Source organism: Mustela lutreola, chromosome 16, assembly GCF_030435805.1.
Source record: "Mustela lutreola isolate mMusLut2 chromosome 16, mMusLut2.pri, whole genome shotgun sequence".
NCBI classification, from domain to species: domain Eukaryota; kingdom Metazoa; phylum Chordata; class Mammalia; order Carnivora; family Mustelidae; genus Mustela; species Mustela lutreola.
Window position 1 is genome coordinate 2,244,421 of NC_081305.1, and position 16,969 is coordinate 2,261,389.

General features: G+C 60.5%; 1 long non-coding RNA gene across 1 annotated transcript in view; it reads left to right on the top strand.

Moving 5' to 3' along the window:
* Positions 1 to 16,701, top strand: part of LOC131817886 (uncharacterized) — a 55,152-nt gene extending 38,451 nt beyond the window's left edge. The window contains exon 3 of the long non-coding RNA XR_009348625.1: positions 16,488 to 16,701. This is a non-coding gene — a long non-coding RNA (uncharacterized LOC131817886). The remainder of the gene's footprint in view (positions 1 to 16,487) is intronic.
* Positions 16,702 to 16,969: the final 268 nt, after the last annotated feature.

Genomic DNA, 16,969 nt, shown 5'->3' on the forward strand with positions numbered 1-16,969 from the left:
GGGATCTCTCCTGAGTCTTGTGCTTTTGTTCAATTTAGTCGCAGGTGTTTATTCTTGTGACACTGTCGTAAACGGGACTGGTTCTTCGTTTCGTGTTCGGATGGTCCCTGGCTGGAGCGGACGACCGTGACCCGCTTTGGGTATTGATCTTGCGTCCTGGGACCTTGCGGCCGATGGCGGCCAAGCAGAGCAGGGTGACGCGGAGGGAGTGAGGGAGAGGGCGGCGGAGGGGAGGGGCCGGGCCTGCGGGCCAGCAGCCGGGAGACTCCTGCGGCCGGCCATGGCGCTCCCGTGGAAGGGGGCACAGCGCCAGGAGCGTGGAAGCACTGGTTGCCGTGGACCATTTCTGGCATTTTCCGAGACCCGCTGGTGAGGGGACCGAAGCTGGAGGCCGGCCGGAACCTGAGCCGGCGCAGCTGCCCCTGGCAGCCTTCGGGCACACAGGCCCCTGGTATGGGGTGAGGCCCCACCAGATGCTCCCTCGCCACCCTGGGGCCTGGCGGGCCTGGGCGGGGATGCTCGGGCGGCCGGGAAGGAGCTGCTGACCGAATGTCACCTGTGGAGGGGGCGGGGCTGGAGGAGAGGGGCCCCTGCGCTGTCTGCAGCCCTGAGCAAGGGCAGATGACAGGTGGGTCTCTGCGAGGCGGAAGGATGCCCCTGGCCGCCCGCCTGTCCAGGCCAGCTCCGTCCGACGCAGACTCCAGCCGCCCATGGTTGCTTCTCTCCTGGGAGATGCAGCGTCCGAGCCCCAGCCCCCTGCTGACCTCCCTGGGACCCCTAGACCTCGCTGTCCTGGCTTTAGCTGGGCCCCTGAGCCCAGCAGCTGGGCCGAAACACGCACCCAAAGAAGGCAGGCCCAGGGCACGGGCGGAATTGAAGGGGACAGGAGTGTCCCGGGCCCTCCTCCCTGTGGGGCCTGAGGCTGCGGCTCCCTCCAGGCAGGACGGAAGAGTGAGCTGGCGCACAGGGCAGCGCGTGGCGGGACCGCTTCTGAAGTCTGTGTCCCGCCGGCCTGATGTTGCCCACACCGTGCTGGGGCCTCCTTGCCTGACGCCTTCTCCCAGCAGCAGGGGCCACTGTGCGGGGCCCAGCGCAGCCACAGGAGCCACAGGGGACTCCCGCCTGGACTGGCCTCCCCGGAGGCCCCCGCTCCCTGGTGCCCAGGAGGGGACGTCCTCAGAAGCAGGCTTTCCTCGGGTGCGTGGGAAGAATCAGGGCCCCAAGACGTCCCCAGACGAAGCCTGGCCCCTGCGAATATGTGACAAAGGACAGAAGGAGTGACGGTCGCGGATACGCGCAGGTGCGGCGGGTTCTGCGCTATCTGGATGGTCCCGTGTTAACAGAGGGAGCCGGTCTGACAGCGATGCCCCCAGCCCCCCAGCCCCTGCCGGCTCGGAAGATGGGGGCGAGGGCAGGGGCCAAGCCCTTCAGCGCCTCTGGAAGTGGAAGAGCCAGGACTGCGCTCTTCTCCGCAGCCCCCAGCGGCCGCCACGTCGGGCTTCACCCTGCAGAACGAGGAGGTACCCAGCCGTGCGGTCGGAGTGACGATTTGGGGGCGAGTTGTGCCAGCAGCAATGGGGAACCCACCAGAAGGAGCGAGGCCCAGCCCCCCGTGGTGGGAACGGCTCGATCCGACAGCTCCCGGTTGGCTCTTCTCTCCGCGCCCCTGCCCATGCCAGTCACCCCGCAGCTCACCAGCCCCGTCCCTAACGCTCATCCCAGAGCCGCTTGCGGGGTGGACCCCGACGCCTTTACCCAGCTGCTGCCGGCTGCCTGGACTGTGGTCACTGGCAAGAATGCGGTCGCCGTTCTAAGTCACCTACTTCGTCCAGGAGGAAATGTGGGGAAACCAGTCACGTCGCCGGCCCTGCAGAGGAGAGCTTGACCGCTGCAGCCCGAGCTGCCTCTTGCTCTGCCTCCGACCCTGGGGGGTCGCTCAGCTACCAGCAGCTCCCCGCTTTACAGGCGAGGAACTGGAGGTGTGGAGAAACGAGGCCCTCGGGTGCAGGGCCCCCCAGCCAGGACGTGGCAGAGTGGACCGGGAGCCAGGGGCTCGGACTCCGCCGCGCTGTCCGCGCTCACACGTCCCCTGATGGTCTTCGCGGAGGCGGCAGGGGAGGGTCTGAGCGGCATCGGCTGCTACATAATGAAGGGCACGTTGTGTTTTCGGACTGTGTGATATTTGTTGTGTTTATTAGTTTAAAACTTCGGAATTTCATTTCTTTTCTCACACAAACAGTCTCATACTAAATTTGGTCATTGTGTATGTAAACGTGTGTGTGTGTGTTTTAATGATGACCCTCCAGGTTGTGTGAGCTTAAGGTAGCACAGAATTTAGATGTGCACCTGAACCCCCTCCCTGACATAGTGAGGTAGCGTGGGGCTGGACATCTGATGCAGCGACACACGAGTGATGAGAGCCCAGCAGCCCCCGACGGCCCAGCAGTGACACTAACAGATAAAACAGCACAGGAGTGACAATGACAACACAACAGCCCCCACAGCAACCCAACGATACAGCCGTGGCGGCACCATGGCACCCGTGGCACGTCATCATTGTCACTGTCACTGACAGCAGCTCCTGAGACGACCCCAGCTCGGCCCCGTGCCCCCGCCTCACAGGGAGGTCCCAGATGGAAGGACCGAGTCCCCCACTGGTAATGATTCCATCTGGGAGGTGCGCTGGTCACGTTCCCAGCCTCAGGGGTCCGTGGTAGGGAGGAGATGCCGGGCGCCTTGAGGTGTCCGTGGGACAACCGGAGGCGTGTGTGCTGCACGGCGGTCACCGCGAGAGGCCTCCACCTGCGCACTTGCTGTGGGGAGACCATCCGAGATCCATCCCGCAGCTCCCACGCCGCACCTGAGCGCCCCCCCAAGGTCCTCATCTTGGGGCGGGAATTCTGACCCGTGACCCCCGCCCCCATCGCCCCCTGCCCATGCCCAGGGACCCCGTTCTCTGGCCGGTGTCCGGACTTTGGCTTGCGCGGACTCTTGTGTCCCACACGTCACCTAGCATGACGCCCGCAGGGCCGTCCCGTGTGCTGAGGCATTTCCCGGCGCTGGGGATGGCGGAGGAGAGGCGTCTGCGGCACAGTTCGGCGTCCCACGTAACCGTCGACCCATAAGCCCCGACCCGAGGCGCCGTCTGGCGGCAGTAGACGGAGCTCTGAGGGGGCTGAATCTGACGCTGGTTCTTGCCAAATAACAGCCTCTGGGGGAAGTCACAGCCCTTCCCTGTGCCCCAAACGCAGCAGAAGAAAAATGAAGACACCGAACACAGAACCGGCAAGGGAATTCCTGGCCGGCCACAGAGCGCCGTGCCCGAGGCTGTGCATCCGCCGTCGGGCCCGCTGGCAGCTTTCGCACCAGGAGGAAGGACAGGGTGGCCCGAGCCCGCCAGGCTGCGCCTTCCAGGCCACCTCCCTCGGGCAGCCGTGGGTCTGCCTGCAGCAGGGCGGGGGGCAGGGGCGCTGCCGAGGTCCGGGCGACCCTGGGCCAGGTGCTTCGATCCCGTATGCGGTCAAGGGGAAGCACGCGCGGTGACGTCCCTGCAGATGACCACCGGGGCTGGGGACCAGCCGTGCTCTACCAGCTCCGTGGGGCTTTCTCAGCGCCCGTGGTCGGTGGAGGAGAGCGGAGGTGAGCCGGACGCACGCGGACGCCCGGAGTGATGGGCGGGAGCCCCCGGAGAGACGGGCCGCAGGGCTCGGCTGGACCCAAGAGAGGGCTGGCCTTCACAGCCGGCTGGGCGCCACCGGCCATGGGGACTCCGGGTGCCGCGCATGGGCCTTTCCGTCTTGAGGGGAGTCTTGTTACGGCCGGGGCTGCTCCTGCCCCCCCCCCCAACCGACAGAGACCTTTTGAGCCCAGTATGCCCCGGGAGGTTAGCACCAGGTTCTTGAGCTCCGGCTCACAGTCTGCCTGAGCTGGCTGCGGGCGCGTCCTGTGCTTTACGGGGGAGAAACTGAGGCCCAGAGATGCCAAGGCGTGTGCCCAAGCTACACGGCTGGCCGGGGGTGGGCTGCGGTTCTGACGCGAGCCCGTTGCCCCCGACGCCGTGCGGGGTCTCCCTCGGCCGGTGGACCCGACGTGTCCCTCCATCAAGGAGGTGGGAGGTGCAGGGCGGGCAGCCGCCTTTCCCCCAAGGCCAGATCGCCGCTGGTGGGCGGTTGTCAACTTCATGCACTCCGGAGAGGCCCGGCTACGCCTGACTAAAATCCATTTAAGAAAATTAACCCTGGGGCTCTCGCCCTGCCTGGAGCTGGCGGCCGCGGGAGCTGCGGAGCTCTTAAAGGTGTGAGGGCCGATTAATGGAGTCCATATGGCCCGAGCTGAGAATCCGTTGTGCTGGGTGGGCTTATCGTCAAGCCTCTTAGGATAACAAAGCGGGGGACGGTTCAAAGGACCGGCTCTCCCTGACACGGGGCTCTCGTGGGAGCTCGGCCGCACCGACCCGCTGAACAAATATTGTGGTCCTGCCGCCTCTGCCTGGGGCCAGGCCTTTGTCTTCACTCTTGGCCAGCCAGGCGGGGTCGTGGGCACCGTCCCAGTAAAGAACTGGTTTATAACTCCATCTGGGAGTGAAACGGTCTTGGATGGTCCATACCTGGGCGTGGGACGGGCAGGACAAGCGGGGCAGGAGGACACCGCCTGCTGGGGAGACGGTCTGCAGCTGGACGCGAGGCTGAGATCCTGTGCCCCTACGGCTGCCGTGATGCTGCTGTCCACCGGCTTGTTCCGTGACAGACGCGTTAGCCCATCTCGTGCAAATGCCACGGGGTGGGATGTGCCTGTCCAGGCTGGCTGTCCGTGCGGCCCCAGAGATCAGACGGCTGTCCCTCTCTGTCCACTGCTGCTGAGCTTCTCCTAGCCACGGCCTGTGCTGGGTACTGTCTCCTGACCGTGCATGGGAGCCCAGGCCCTCCAAGCTCAGGAAAGGAGCACTTAGAGACTCCTGGCTCTAACAAACGATCTGGGACTGACGGAACACCCCAGGCCTCAGGCTTTTCACTGGGATGGGGATAGTCACAACAGTTATCATGATGTTGCGCATTTGTGTTGGTTCCCCATAAAGGGTTCCATGTCCAAAACTGTCCACTTCCTCCAGGAAGCCTTCTTGGAGTGGGCTGAATGGAGAGTCACCTTTTCTCTCCTGTTGCTGCTTCTCCCAGAACATATTTTGGGTGGATGGGAAGTCACCCCGTTCAGAGCACAGAGGGTACCTTTCTGAGCCTCAGTTTCCAAATGTGTAGAATCAAGGAAGTAATTAAAGGTATTTGTGGGGAAGCTTAGAGGAAACGATGAAGGGGCCGGGGGTCCTGGCCAGCGGCTTTCATCGCCAGCCACCTTTGCTGTCACTTCTCTGTGGAGCAGTGTTTGCTTTTCAATGTTTTATTCCCTGAGTCTGTTACAAAACCTTCGCCTAGGGCGCCTGGGTGGCTCAGTGGGTTAAAGCCTCTGCCTTCGGCTCAGGTCATGATCTCAGGGTCCTGGGATCAAGCCCCGCATCGGGCTCTCTGCTCAGCGGGGAGCCTGCTTCCCCCCCCTCTCTCTGCCTCTCTGTTTACTAGTGATCTCCATGTGTCAAATAAATAAAATCTTAAAAAAAGAATTGTAAAACAAAACAAAATAAAACCTTCCCCTTCTGATTCCGGTAATACCTTCCTGGTCTTATCCGGGGTCCCCCTAAGCTGCACTCTGGAGCTGGACTTTACTGGGGTGGTCAGGGGCGTGGGACTGAGGGAGAGGGGGCAGGTGGAAGGTGTGTGATTGAGGTCACTGGGGGCAGAGGGAGGCTCGGACTTCCCAGGACTGACAACCTCACGAGAGCTGGGTCCAGGCCCGTGTCTCAAGTCGAACCTCCCCTTCTGAGCGCTGTGCCCCAAGGAGGGATTCGTGTCTGGTTCACTGATCTTTGCTGGGTGCTCTCCGGGCCACCAGGCTCTGCTGAGCTGCTTTGCGGTAACACACAGCTCCCGACCTCGGTGAGGCGGCAGGTGGCGAGCTCGAGCTCCTGCCGCTCCCCTGGGGGTCCCCGTGAGCTTCTGGGGCAGCTGCCCTCCATGCAGTGGTCCAGGGCCTGGGCCATTCCATCCTGCTGCCCTGACGTGAGGCTTTCACGTTAGCACGTGGGGGCCTCACCTCTCCTTACCCACCAGGCCCTGGACTTACCCGTGTCCCTTTGGCTCCCAGGCTGAAGAACCAGGCACATACCATGCTCCCCGGGGGCAGGAGGGCTGAGAAGCGTGGTCTTCTTGTGTCTGAGACAAAGAGAAGCTTGATTGTGCCACTGACCATGTCTAGCACACGGTTTCATCTCACTCGCCTACAAGACGCGCTGGTGACGGGCTCCGTGGCCTCTGCTAGAAGGAGCCCCACACGCGTCTGTGTGATGCCGGACAGAGGCAGGGTGACCCCGCCTGCCTGTCCTGGAATTCGGGCCCTCACCGCTGGGACCACTTACAGGGCATCTGCATACACGCCAAACTGACAGAGCTCTTGGACGGTCAATGTGGTTCTAATCTAGAACCGGACCGTGTTCCAGGACGGGCTCCACAGAAAGGGGTTTCTTTGCCCAGACGACAAGGGAAGTCAGCAATCCTGTCTATTTTGTGGAGAGTCACAGCACACGTAAACACTGTCAAGGCTCTGAAAAGCCTGCCGTTAAGACAAACAAACACAGACTCTGTCCCAGTGTCCTTAGCCCAGCGTCTGCCAAACCTCTGGCTACCTTACGGGCTAGCAGGTTAACTGCGGTGAGTTTTACAGTCGGCACGGGGCCTGGTGACTCACAGGGGTTTGCTAAGCCACAGTCGGCGTTGTTAACTCTCTCAGCCTCGCCTTCCCCATCTTGCGATGGGGCAGTTCCATCTGGGCCCCCAGGCACCCTTTGCCCCTGACGTCTGTAGCATATGCAGCGATGTTTCCATGTCTCAGGGCTCGGGTCAGTCTGAGGAGGGGGCTTGTCGGACGCCTATGTTCTCTCACGTGAAGCCAGGTCTGAAGATAATCTTTGAGTGAGACTCACAGTTTTGGTTGTAAACGGTCTTCCTGTGTGCTTTGCAGAAATTGCATTCCTTCCTCATTTTTCCCATAGCTAGAATTGTCATTAAACAATCACTAACACCCTTCTGTTCCTAGAAGTTAGCCCGTCAGGTTCTGTTCAGGAATGCCTAGCCATTTTGATTTCTGGATCTGTAGCAGAATTCCCTATTCCCATTCCGGATCCTCTCTGCTTGTGTACTGATCCCAGGGAGGAATTTCACCATTCAGTTAGAAGTGAGGTCCCTGGGGGGCTATGTATGGTCTAAAATTCTTGCTAGAGTGTAAATGACTGATAAGGACCAAGTCTGTCTGTCAGAGAGCTGTGTGGTGGGAAGCAGAGGGTTTGAGTGAAGGAAAAGCAGGTACCTGGAGAAAGGGAGAGGGCGGCCACTGAAGGGCTAGATGTGACATGTGGCCGGTTCACTTAAATGCAGTTGACATCATTTGGGAATGGAGCAGTAAGAGGCGATCTATGTGGTGTTCGTAATTGGGAGGACAGAATCAGAGTGGCCAGCTTGGCCATCCACGGTCCGTCACGTGACACCTCAGTGCCTCATCTGTAAGATGGCGATTAATGATAAGACCTGGCTTTTAGGATTATTGTGCCTGTGAGCAGAGTGAATACCTACCAAGCACTTGGAACTGGGCTGGCTTTTCTAAGCCTCTTCACTACAGAAGAATGGTTAGAAAATGCAGGGGAAGCTCAGAAGAAAACAAGTTTCCTTTAATATGCCACTGCTGGCCTTGACTGTGTGTCTTCGCATTTCTATTTTACCTGGTTGCTGTAGCGTGGCTGCCCAGGTTGTGCACTGCACAGCTCGGGGTGAGGTTAAAATGGCTTCCCCTAGAGGAGCATGCAGCAGCAATAACCTCCTCTGAGACTGTTCTCTGCCGCTTGTTTGAGCAGTGGTATTAGGTATTCTGTATTTCATAGGACACGCGTGAGGTTCTGCCCTCCTGGGCTGTACGCGTCTTTTGTAGGGCTTTGCTCCCTCAGCCACCTCTAGGCGGGGCTTCTGGAAGGGCAGAGCTGAAAGGGATTTGTTATTATTCTGCCCAATTAGCCTCTGATTAAAGGTTTAAAAGGCGTAAAAGGACGGGACTGAGAGAGGGCGGGAGGAAGAGGAGGGAGCCTCGGCTGGGTTTATGGGGCAGTAAAAGGAACATTATGCTTCGAGGCTCTGCTGACCGTCTCCACAGCAGCCGACCCTCTTGCAAGCTAATTCAGGGCGTAATAAATACTAATCCCACAAAGGGGGCCCCTGGAAGCCGGTGGAGAGCCCTATCTCCCTGTAATCAGAGCCCCATCAATCTCCCGTCTCCCTGCGCTCAGCGTCCCAGCCACGGCTGGGGCCCCGCACTCGGGACGCCGCAGCCTTGGAGCCGGCCCGGCTGGCCTGCCTTGTCCCCCTTTCCTCCTTGGCTTCCCCCATTCCTGTGCCCTGGGGGGCCACCCCTGCCCCAGGGCAGCCCTGCAAGGCTTCCTCCTCTGTCGCTGGCCTCTGCTGCCTTAAGCTGGGGTGGCTGTGGTGTCACAGGAAGCCCGGTATAGCCCTGACCTCTTGGGGAGACATGCTAAGCTCACCGGACGCGGCCCCTCTCCCTCTGACCCTCGGGCAGGAATCTGCATTTTGCAGCAGAGGCCCTGAGGCCCCGCACACAGAAGCCCGGCTCTGAGTTCACGCCGGGAGTGGTGGAGTGAGGTTCACCTCTCTCCTGCCTGCCCCAGAGCTCACGTCTGGGAACGTCCGTGCACCCCCTAATCCTGCATGAAAGCATGTGTTTTTCTACCCTGCGAAACCCTCAGACGTGACTCCTACGGTACAGAGGGTCTGCGGGGTCTCGTTGGGATATCACGGGCTCGTGTATGGGACATTTGTCACTCCCTGCCTCAGTTTCCCCAGCATCGAGAGGGAGCCGACGCCCACAGGGCTGCTATGAACCTGAACAGAGAGTGCGAGTGAAAAGTCCCAGGGAGCGCTGGCCCTGTGACCGTCACGCAGGCCCTGGCGGGCCGGCTGGTGTCTTCCGGGGCACCCTTCATCACTGGCCTGGACACCCTTTCGTTCCTTCCTCTCCGTCGTCTTCAGCGGAGCCCCACCCAGCCATCCCGGGCCATGCAGACCTTGTGATCTAATCACAGGGCCCCCAAGGCTAAAAATAGCACAGGGGCATCTTGGGGTCTCCCGATGACCTTCATGGCTCCGGTCAAGTGTACGTGGCCTTCCTAAGCTAATTAGCCCCGGCCTCTGACCCCACACATCTGTATTTGGGTTCCAGGGGGCAGACGAGGTCCTGTTCCCTAAACAGGCAGACAAAGGCAGCATCCCACAGTCTGCTCCACTGTTGGGGGCTCTGCCTGGTTGGGGGCTCTGGGGCAGCTGTGGTCACTGCAAAGGGGGAGGTCTGTGGGCACAGCCTCCACCAGGGCTCGCGCAGAGGGGACGGTCCCGAAACCGCAGGCCTCTCCTATCTCATTTGGTGCCTTTGGATGTCTTGCCAAGGTGGCCCATACTCGGGTCCTGCTGTGTCTCCCAGAAAGTGGTGGTTACCACCGTGGTGTTGGCAATGCAGGCGGGCGCTAAGTTAGAGCCGCCCTCCCCGCCCTGAGAGCAGTGTGCTGAGGCCCCTCTCTGCCTCCCAGGGCTGCCGCAGCCCGCTGTTGCAGTCTGGGGGTGCAGAGGTGCTGTGCCCACCAGTCCTGGAGGCCACACGCCCCCAGTCACAGTGTGGGGGGGGGGGTTTCTGGTGGCCTCCGGCGTCCCTCCCCTCTGCTTCCATGGTCACAGGGCCTCGACCCCCCTCTCTGTCTTCATACGGCCTCTTTTAGGGACACCAGTCATTAGATTAGCACCGCGGTCATCCACTGCGACTTTAGCTTAACTAATTGCATCTGCAAGGATCCTATTTCCAAATAAGGCCACGTTCTGAGATGCTGGGTAGATGTGAGCTTTGGGGAGACACCGTTCATCCCCATGTATGCATTAATCCTATAATGTTCTCTTCCTACTTCTTGGTGGAGGAGACCGAGCCTTAGCTCGGTGAAACAGTCACCAGGCCAAAGTGGAACTTAAACCCGTCAGCCCGCACGCGTCCCGGGGGTGCCCTAAGGGAAGCTTCTTTGCAGTCTGACCTCTAAAATGGGAGCTCTTGGAGCCAACCCCCGCCAGCAACATGAAGGAGGCTTGGGTAGGCCGGAGGAGGAGCAAGACGGGGGCGGCCAGGCCTGGCTGCTTTCTCAGCGGGGAGCTGGACTGAGGCCAGGCAGTCCCAGCGCGGGGAGCATCCACGTAACAAACTCTAGGGGCGTCCAGAGGGCTGAGCCAGGAGCGGCCACTTCAAGGGACTTGAAAGTTGTGATTTGAGCCGGAGGGTGAGGTGGGCACCGTCGCTGCCTCCAGCACCATCAGCAGCACACGTTACGCAGCAGGAGAGAGACAGCTCGTAGCGTGAGCCCCGGGATCTGGCCGTCCATGAAGAGAGCCAAGGGCAGCCATCCTTCCCAGGCGCCTGTCCCCATCCCCACAGGGCACAGGTGTGTGGGTCCTGTGAGCTCATGCTCATGCAGCCCCAGGATAGGAGTCCGCTCGGCGCGTTAGAACCCTGGACTCTGGAGCACTGGGCGCTGTAGCAAGCGTTTCTGCTGTATCGGCTCCTGGATGGTGGCTCCTTAAGCGGCTGCTGTGGCCTTGGTCCCGGCTGCGCCACTGAGGGTCCTCGACACGGATATAGTCCGGCCAGGAAGGGCTGTCAGTGCCCTCGGCCTCCCCGCCCCCAGAGAGGCCACCTCAGCAGAGCTGCCCTCACAGTTCCATTTTCCTGGGGTGGGAGCCGAGGCTCAGGGAGGGGTGTGTAGCAGACGGCGCCTGTCCTCTCCTGGGGTTCCTCCATGTCCCCATCTGTAAAATGGGTGTAAGAACAACATCCACACTCGGGGCCTCACGCACAGATTTCCCGTCGCTTTGTGGTTTGTACAGAACCACACGTGTAGCATGGGTGCCGGTGCTCAGAGGACACTCTGCTCTAGGACTTGCGAGCAGCCATCATGGGGCGGCAGCTTAAACAGAGTCTGAGTCAGTAGGGGGCCGCTGAGGAAGCCCCTCATCCAGCTTCACCCGGGACCAGGGGCCCCCAGCGTCCTTGGCGGAGAGCGAGCCCCAGGGCCCTGGGAGGGTCCAGCACCCCCTCCCTACAGCCCGAGCCTGGGAGCTCAGCAAAACTCAGGTTCAGAAGTTCAAGCCTGCTGGTCTCCAGAAGGCCGGGCGGGGGCCACTCCACGTTGTAGCCATGCGTGGCCACCCGCCTGCTGTCCCCTGACCACCGTGGGCGCCGCCTTTCATCCGAGGGCTCCGGCACGGTGGCCGGTCGGCACTGTCCCACGCGTGCCAGCCGAGCCGTGTCAGTGAGCACGGAAGGAGTGAGATCTTCCTTGTGTGTGCGGGACTGGCTTGGTTTGCTTGAAGTCGGTGCCTGCGAGACCACACCTCAGTGCCTCAGGGTGGCAGCTGGTTTGTCCTGCCCAAGCCCTTCCTGCTGCGCACATCTATTGAGCACCTACTGTGTGCCCGACAACGACACTGCTCTGGAGCCGGGGCGTGTGTGGCCCCGCCCCATGGAGCTTGCATCCAGCGCGAGGTCCCGCCGCTTTCCACGGAGGCAAAGGCTCTGCTGGTGTGGGCGCCCCGGAGAGGACACTTGTTTTTTAATTAATGTCTTCTTTAAAAATTAGCAACAGGACCCCAGAAGACAGGGTTGGGCGCAACGGGGCTCTCTGCAGCTCGCCAGCGCGTGTGAGCAGGCAGATTTCGAGTCGGGGTCCGGCTTTCCGGTGCTGCGGGTGCTGGGAGCTGGGGTAGCGGCAGCCCTTCCCGGGGGGGCAAGAACAGGCAGGCGCGGAGGAGGTTCTGTGGAGCCCGACCAGAGCTGGGGCCCGTCCGGGAGCGCACACCCTGTTCCTCCATCCCGACGGCGTGCGGCAGTTTGGCCTGGGGCTGCCATCCATCCCCGACCCTCTCTGCCCAGAGACTCCTCAGTCAGGCCACCTCTGTGGGGCAGCACTGCCTGCCTCCCCCTCAGGAACCCGCCCACATTCCGAGGGAAGGAGCTCTTTCTGCCCGAGGTGATTTACTGCCAGAGCAATTTGTAGCTAATTAGCCAGCATGCAGTGATGAGAAGCTTGCATAATAATTACGGGTGATCATTGCGTCTTGGCAGAGGGCGCCTCTCCACGGAGCAGCTTACATGGTCTGGCTTTTGTGGGGAGCGGCCGTGGCCCGCTGTCTCGGGCGAGGTCCTGCTGGCCATCACGGTCTGGGTGCCTGCCCCTTCCCTCGACGGGTTCCATAGGCAGCCGGTGTCCCTCCGCTTGTATAAGTAGCTTGCCCGGTCTAGGTGCCACTCACGAAGACAGGCAGCTCAGCGCAGAGGACGAGCCTTGAACCGCAGTCCTCTGCCCCTTCCTTCAGAGGGCACACCCAGACCCCTGACTCTGGGCTCTACTTCCGCACGACGAGAAGGCTGTCTTCTGAGCTGCCTCCGGGATGTTTTCTGTCCCGCGGGGAGAAGAGGGATTCATCCTGTGCCCCCGGAGGAAGTAAACTGAGAGAACAGAAGCCGTAGTGCCTTTGGGACGCTGCCCCCGAGTCCACACCGTGCTCCACGAACGTGGATGGTGGGGAGTTACCCCACGGGGAGAGCGTCAGGTGCTGGGTCCCTGGACTCTGGGTGGCAGACGGCACTCTGTCCTTTCTCTGGCCCTGGGGCCTTCCCCGTCTTGTGTGCCGTGGTGAGGGGGCACCCCGTCAGAAGCCACAGAGTGGTGCAGGAACAAGGTCAGGGCCATGGGTGTCTGAACAAGGTTTTGAGATGCAAACGTCAAATTCCCTGCCAACGTCTGCGTTGCTTTCCAGACAACGCTTTAAAATCAGCCGGGGTCCGGGCGGCTGATGCGGGGAAGATCAACTCTGGAACCTTCTTTGGTAGAAATCGTGCAAAATGGGCAGTGGTCCTCATTCTTCTGCAGGGGCTGGATGCAGCCCTGCGTAGTGGTTGGGGTGGGTGGGAGGGCCCTCTCTCCTCCCCTCCCCCATCAAACGCACGGATCTATAAACATGTCAGGACAGTCGTAAAAGAGATGGATTTTGCTCCCCAGCAACATCCCTATCGGTCTGTCGCCAGAAAATTCACGACTGGCTATTATGGTCCAGTTCCCCAGCCAGGCATCCCGCACCACGGGACAGGGCTGAGGGCACGGCTCAGAGCCCAGCTCCGCCCCTCACTAGCTCCGTGGCCTGGAGCAGATTGCTTACCATGCCCGTGCCTCAATTTCCCCACCAATGAAAGGGGGATAAAAAACAGAAGTGGCATTTGTAATGTCGGGTGCCCAGGGAGCCCTCAGTAATTCTTAACTCGCGGTTCCCGGCTGGAGGAGGTAAAATCGTGTGGCGTATCCAAGAGCCAGGCCCGTCAGGTGCACTGGTACGTGGCAGGCCGTGCGGGGAGCCCGTGGGGCAGGGGGAGACCGGGATGGCATGAGGTTTCTGAGCGGAGATCTTCCGAGCTCAGAGCCACGGACACGCGTTTCCCCCCAGCCATTGTAAAAACATTTAAACCCACTGCTCCCTAGCCTCGATTCTAGGATAAGGCCGTTTTGCGTATTTTCTACTGACGTCAGCGCATTCCGGGAGGAGCGCCCGTCTCCGTGTTCCGCTCTGGGTTTCTCCCGCGTGCACGCACCCACATGAGCATCACGGAGACCAACATCTGCCTGGTCTACTGCTGCCCCCGGCAGCCCCTATGCCCCTCTGGTCAACACCAGCCCTTTCCTCCGCGGGGAAGCTTCTCTCTGATTCTCCCACTGACTCTCAGGGCTCCAAGCGCCCGTCCTGGGGCCGTGCAGAGGGCTCTCCTCTGTGTCGGCTCCTTTTGTTCCGCAGCACAACGGTGAGAAGTGTCCCCGGTGCTGCTGTACAAAGCGTGCCAAGACGTTAAAGCACTTTGTTTGTGGGCGGGAGCTGTAGTCATTGCTCGACTCGAAACATTTCATTCTGAGAAACGTCTAAGGGAAACATATTTTTAAAAAATTCACTTTTCTTTGCCAGGAGCAGTGTTAGGCTTTTTTGTGTGGCCCTTACAATATTAAATCCCGTGGTTGTCACAAATAGGCTTATTTACAGTGCATCTCAAAGAAATGAACTACCCTGGTGTACTGGAAAGTAGGAACGGGACACCAAGCTGAAGGCCACGGAGGAACAGCGTGTCCTAGACTGAGCAGGCGCTACGGGGAAACAGAGAAGCACCCCCCTGGGCGCGGTTCACACCTGAAGGGGGACTTCCAGCCATGTGTCTGCACCTGTGCACCAAGTGCCTCTTGCACCTGTGCCAGGTGTGGTCAGCTCCCAGGGCCCCGCTGGCAAGTGGGTGTCACTTGTGACAGTGAGTGTCCAGGGCTGTCCAGTCACAGGATGTCATGGAGATTTGGTGCACCTGCTTCTTACACAGTGTCCAACCCTGCAGCTGTCCCAGTCCAGCTGGCTTTCTGCTGGCGGCAGACCCTCTCTTCTGCCTCTATCTACATTGGCAACAAATGCTTGGAAAGTTCTATCTCTAAATTCATCTCTAAGTTTCGTTCATTCATTCAAAGGAGTTGGCTCATGTGATTGTGGAGGCTGGCCAAGTCTGCAGTCTGCAGGGCGGGCCAGCCGACTGGAGACCCAGGGAAGAGCTCTTGCTACAGCTTGAGTGTGAAGACTGTCAGTGGTATAATTCCCTTTTGCTTGGGGAAAGTGAGTCTTTTCTCTATGAAGGACATCACCTGATTAGATGAGGCTCACCTACGTGATGGAGAGCAATCTGCTTTACTCACTCTGTTGATTTCAGCGTTCATTGTCTAGACCATGGCCCACATCTCCTGGAGCTTTACCGACTGCTCCCTGGAGCCCCAGAAACCCCATAAAGGGCCATCAGGTGGGTAGGCTGGGAGTCAGAAGGGTTAACTTGGAGCCCCTCAACCCTCTGAGAGCAATTCTGTTCCCTACCTGATCCCACCAGGCTCTGCTCGAGCCCCAGCTCGTACTTCAGGAGGTCCCGGATGGCTGTGCTCCCCAGCCTCGCCTCTGAGCTCCTGCACCTGTCCTCTGCACCCTGGGCTTCTGGATGGCCCCCACCTCACACTTTCGACATCACCGCACACTGTTCTGTAAGCACTGGGCCTCCCTCGTGCAACTTTCCCCAGCCTCCTGGAGGGGTGCCTCGGTACCCAGATTCCGGCTATGCCTTTAGCTCCCCCAGACCTTCAGAAGGGTTTCCCTCAGGCCGTGCTGCTGCCGTAGCCCCGGCTCGATGCTCGGCCTGGCTCACCTCTGCTCAAGGTCTTGCCTGCCCACCTGCCGACCTCACAGCCCCGCGCCTCCACCCCGGGCGCGGGAGAGGAGGGGGACTGCAGTGGAGGCGCGCGGCGTGGAACCGTGTCGCGGCTGGTGGGCCCGCCCTGGGCGGACTGCGTGGTTCCCACGGTGACGGCCCACGTGGAACGCACCAGCCCGGGAGACCCAGAAGACGTTTTCCTTTGGTGTGAAGGTGTGTGCGCTAGTGTAGCCGGGGGAAGCGCTGGGGACCGGTGCTCCCGATGGCTTATCTGGGGGCAGGTGTGGTGTTGAGTGAGGAATTTGCAGGTAGAAGTCACGCTTCATTCGAGTTTTACCGTGTCTACATCTGTAGGATCTGTACTTCTTCCCATCTAGACCTGCACAGCCACGTTCACGCGCGGAGCACACTCGTGGTCCAGACAGGGAGTGTCATGAGGCCCAGAGGCCCCCCTAGCCCCAGATGGTGGCTCTCCCGAAGTCCCAGCTCCAGTGTTTCTGCCCCTTGTGAACGTAGTGTAAGTGAGCCGCACCGCAGACACACTCGCGCGGGGCTCTGCTGCCGGGGCTGCTCGTGGAAGCCGCCTGCATTGTTTGGGAATCGATGACACCGCGGGGTCTCCCCCAGCAGCCGCCGCACAGCAGACGCATCACCTCCCTGTGCGTGGGGTTCGGGCAGTCGGGCGGGGTCTCACGGGCAGGCCTGCCCCGGTTCTGGGGGACACGCGGACACGGGCTGGTGGGACTGCTGGGCCTTGGGGCGCACGCGGGACCTGCCTCCGCAGGCTATGCCACTGCTCCAAAAACGTGTTCGTGCGGGAGCGGCCGCACGCGGGCCGGGGAGCGAGGCTGCCCAGGGTCGCTCTCCCAGGTTGCAGGGCTGGGTTCGAGCTCAGGAAGTCAGATTGCAGAGGCTCCGACGCTGAACTTTTCACCACCTCGGGACGCGGGAACAGACTTGCTGGCCCCACTCAGAGGGGAGGCCTGGGTCACTCGGATTCCGAAAGCGTTGATCTATATCTTAAATCCAAGCTTCCTCTCATGAAGGGGTCAGCCTCTGAGGACACCGCTCTTTTGTAGGAGGAGAAAGTATTTTTAGCACACCCGGGATCGAATGTTGGCTCGGTGACCCAGTAGCCGTGCAACCCTGGACGACTCCCCGGGAGCAGAGAAATACGAAAACCACACACCGAGAGGCTTCACGCAGCGTCCCTTCGAAGTCCGCACAGACCCCCAGTGAAGCTGTTGTGCTGACGATTGAGGAAAGTTCTGAAGCACGGGAAGCAAGCCAAGGTCTGTCAGCCCTCTCTCGGCGTTTGTCTGGGAAGAGGGTCCCTGTGGGGGCCCCACATTAACACCAGAGCAGGACACGGGCGTAGCAGAGCCCGACATTGACTGATCTCTCTCTATTTTTAAAGATCTTATTTATTTATTAATTTGACAGAGAGAGACAGCGAGAGAGGGAACACAAGCAGGGGGAGCGTGAGAGGGAGAAACAGGCTTCCCTCCGAGCGGGGAGCCCGATGGGGGGCTCGATCCCAGCACCCTAGGATCATGACCTG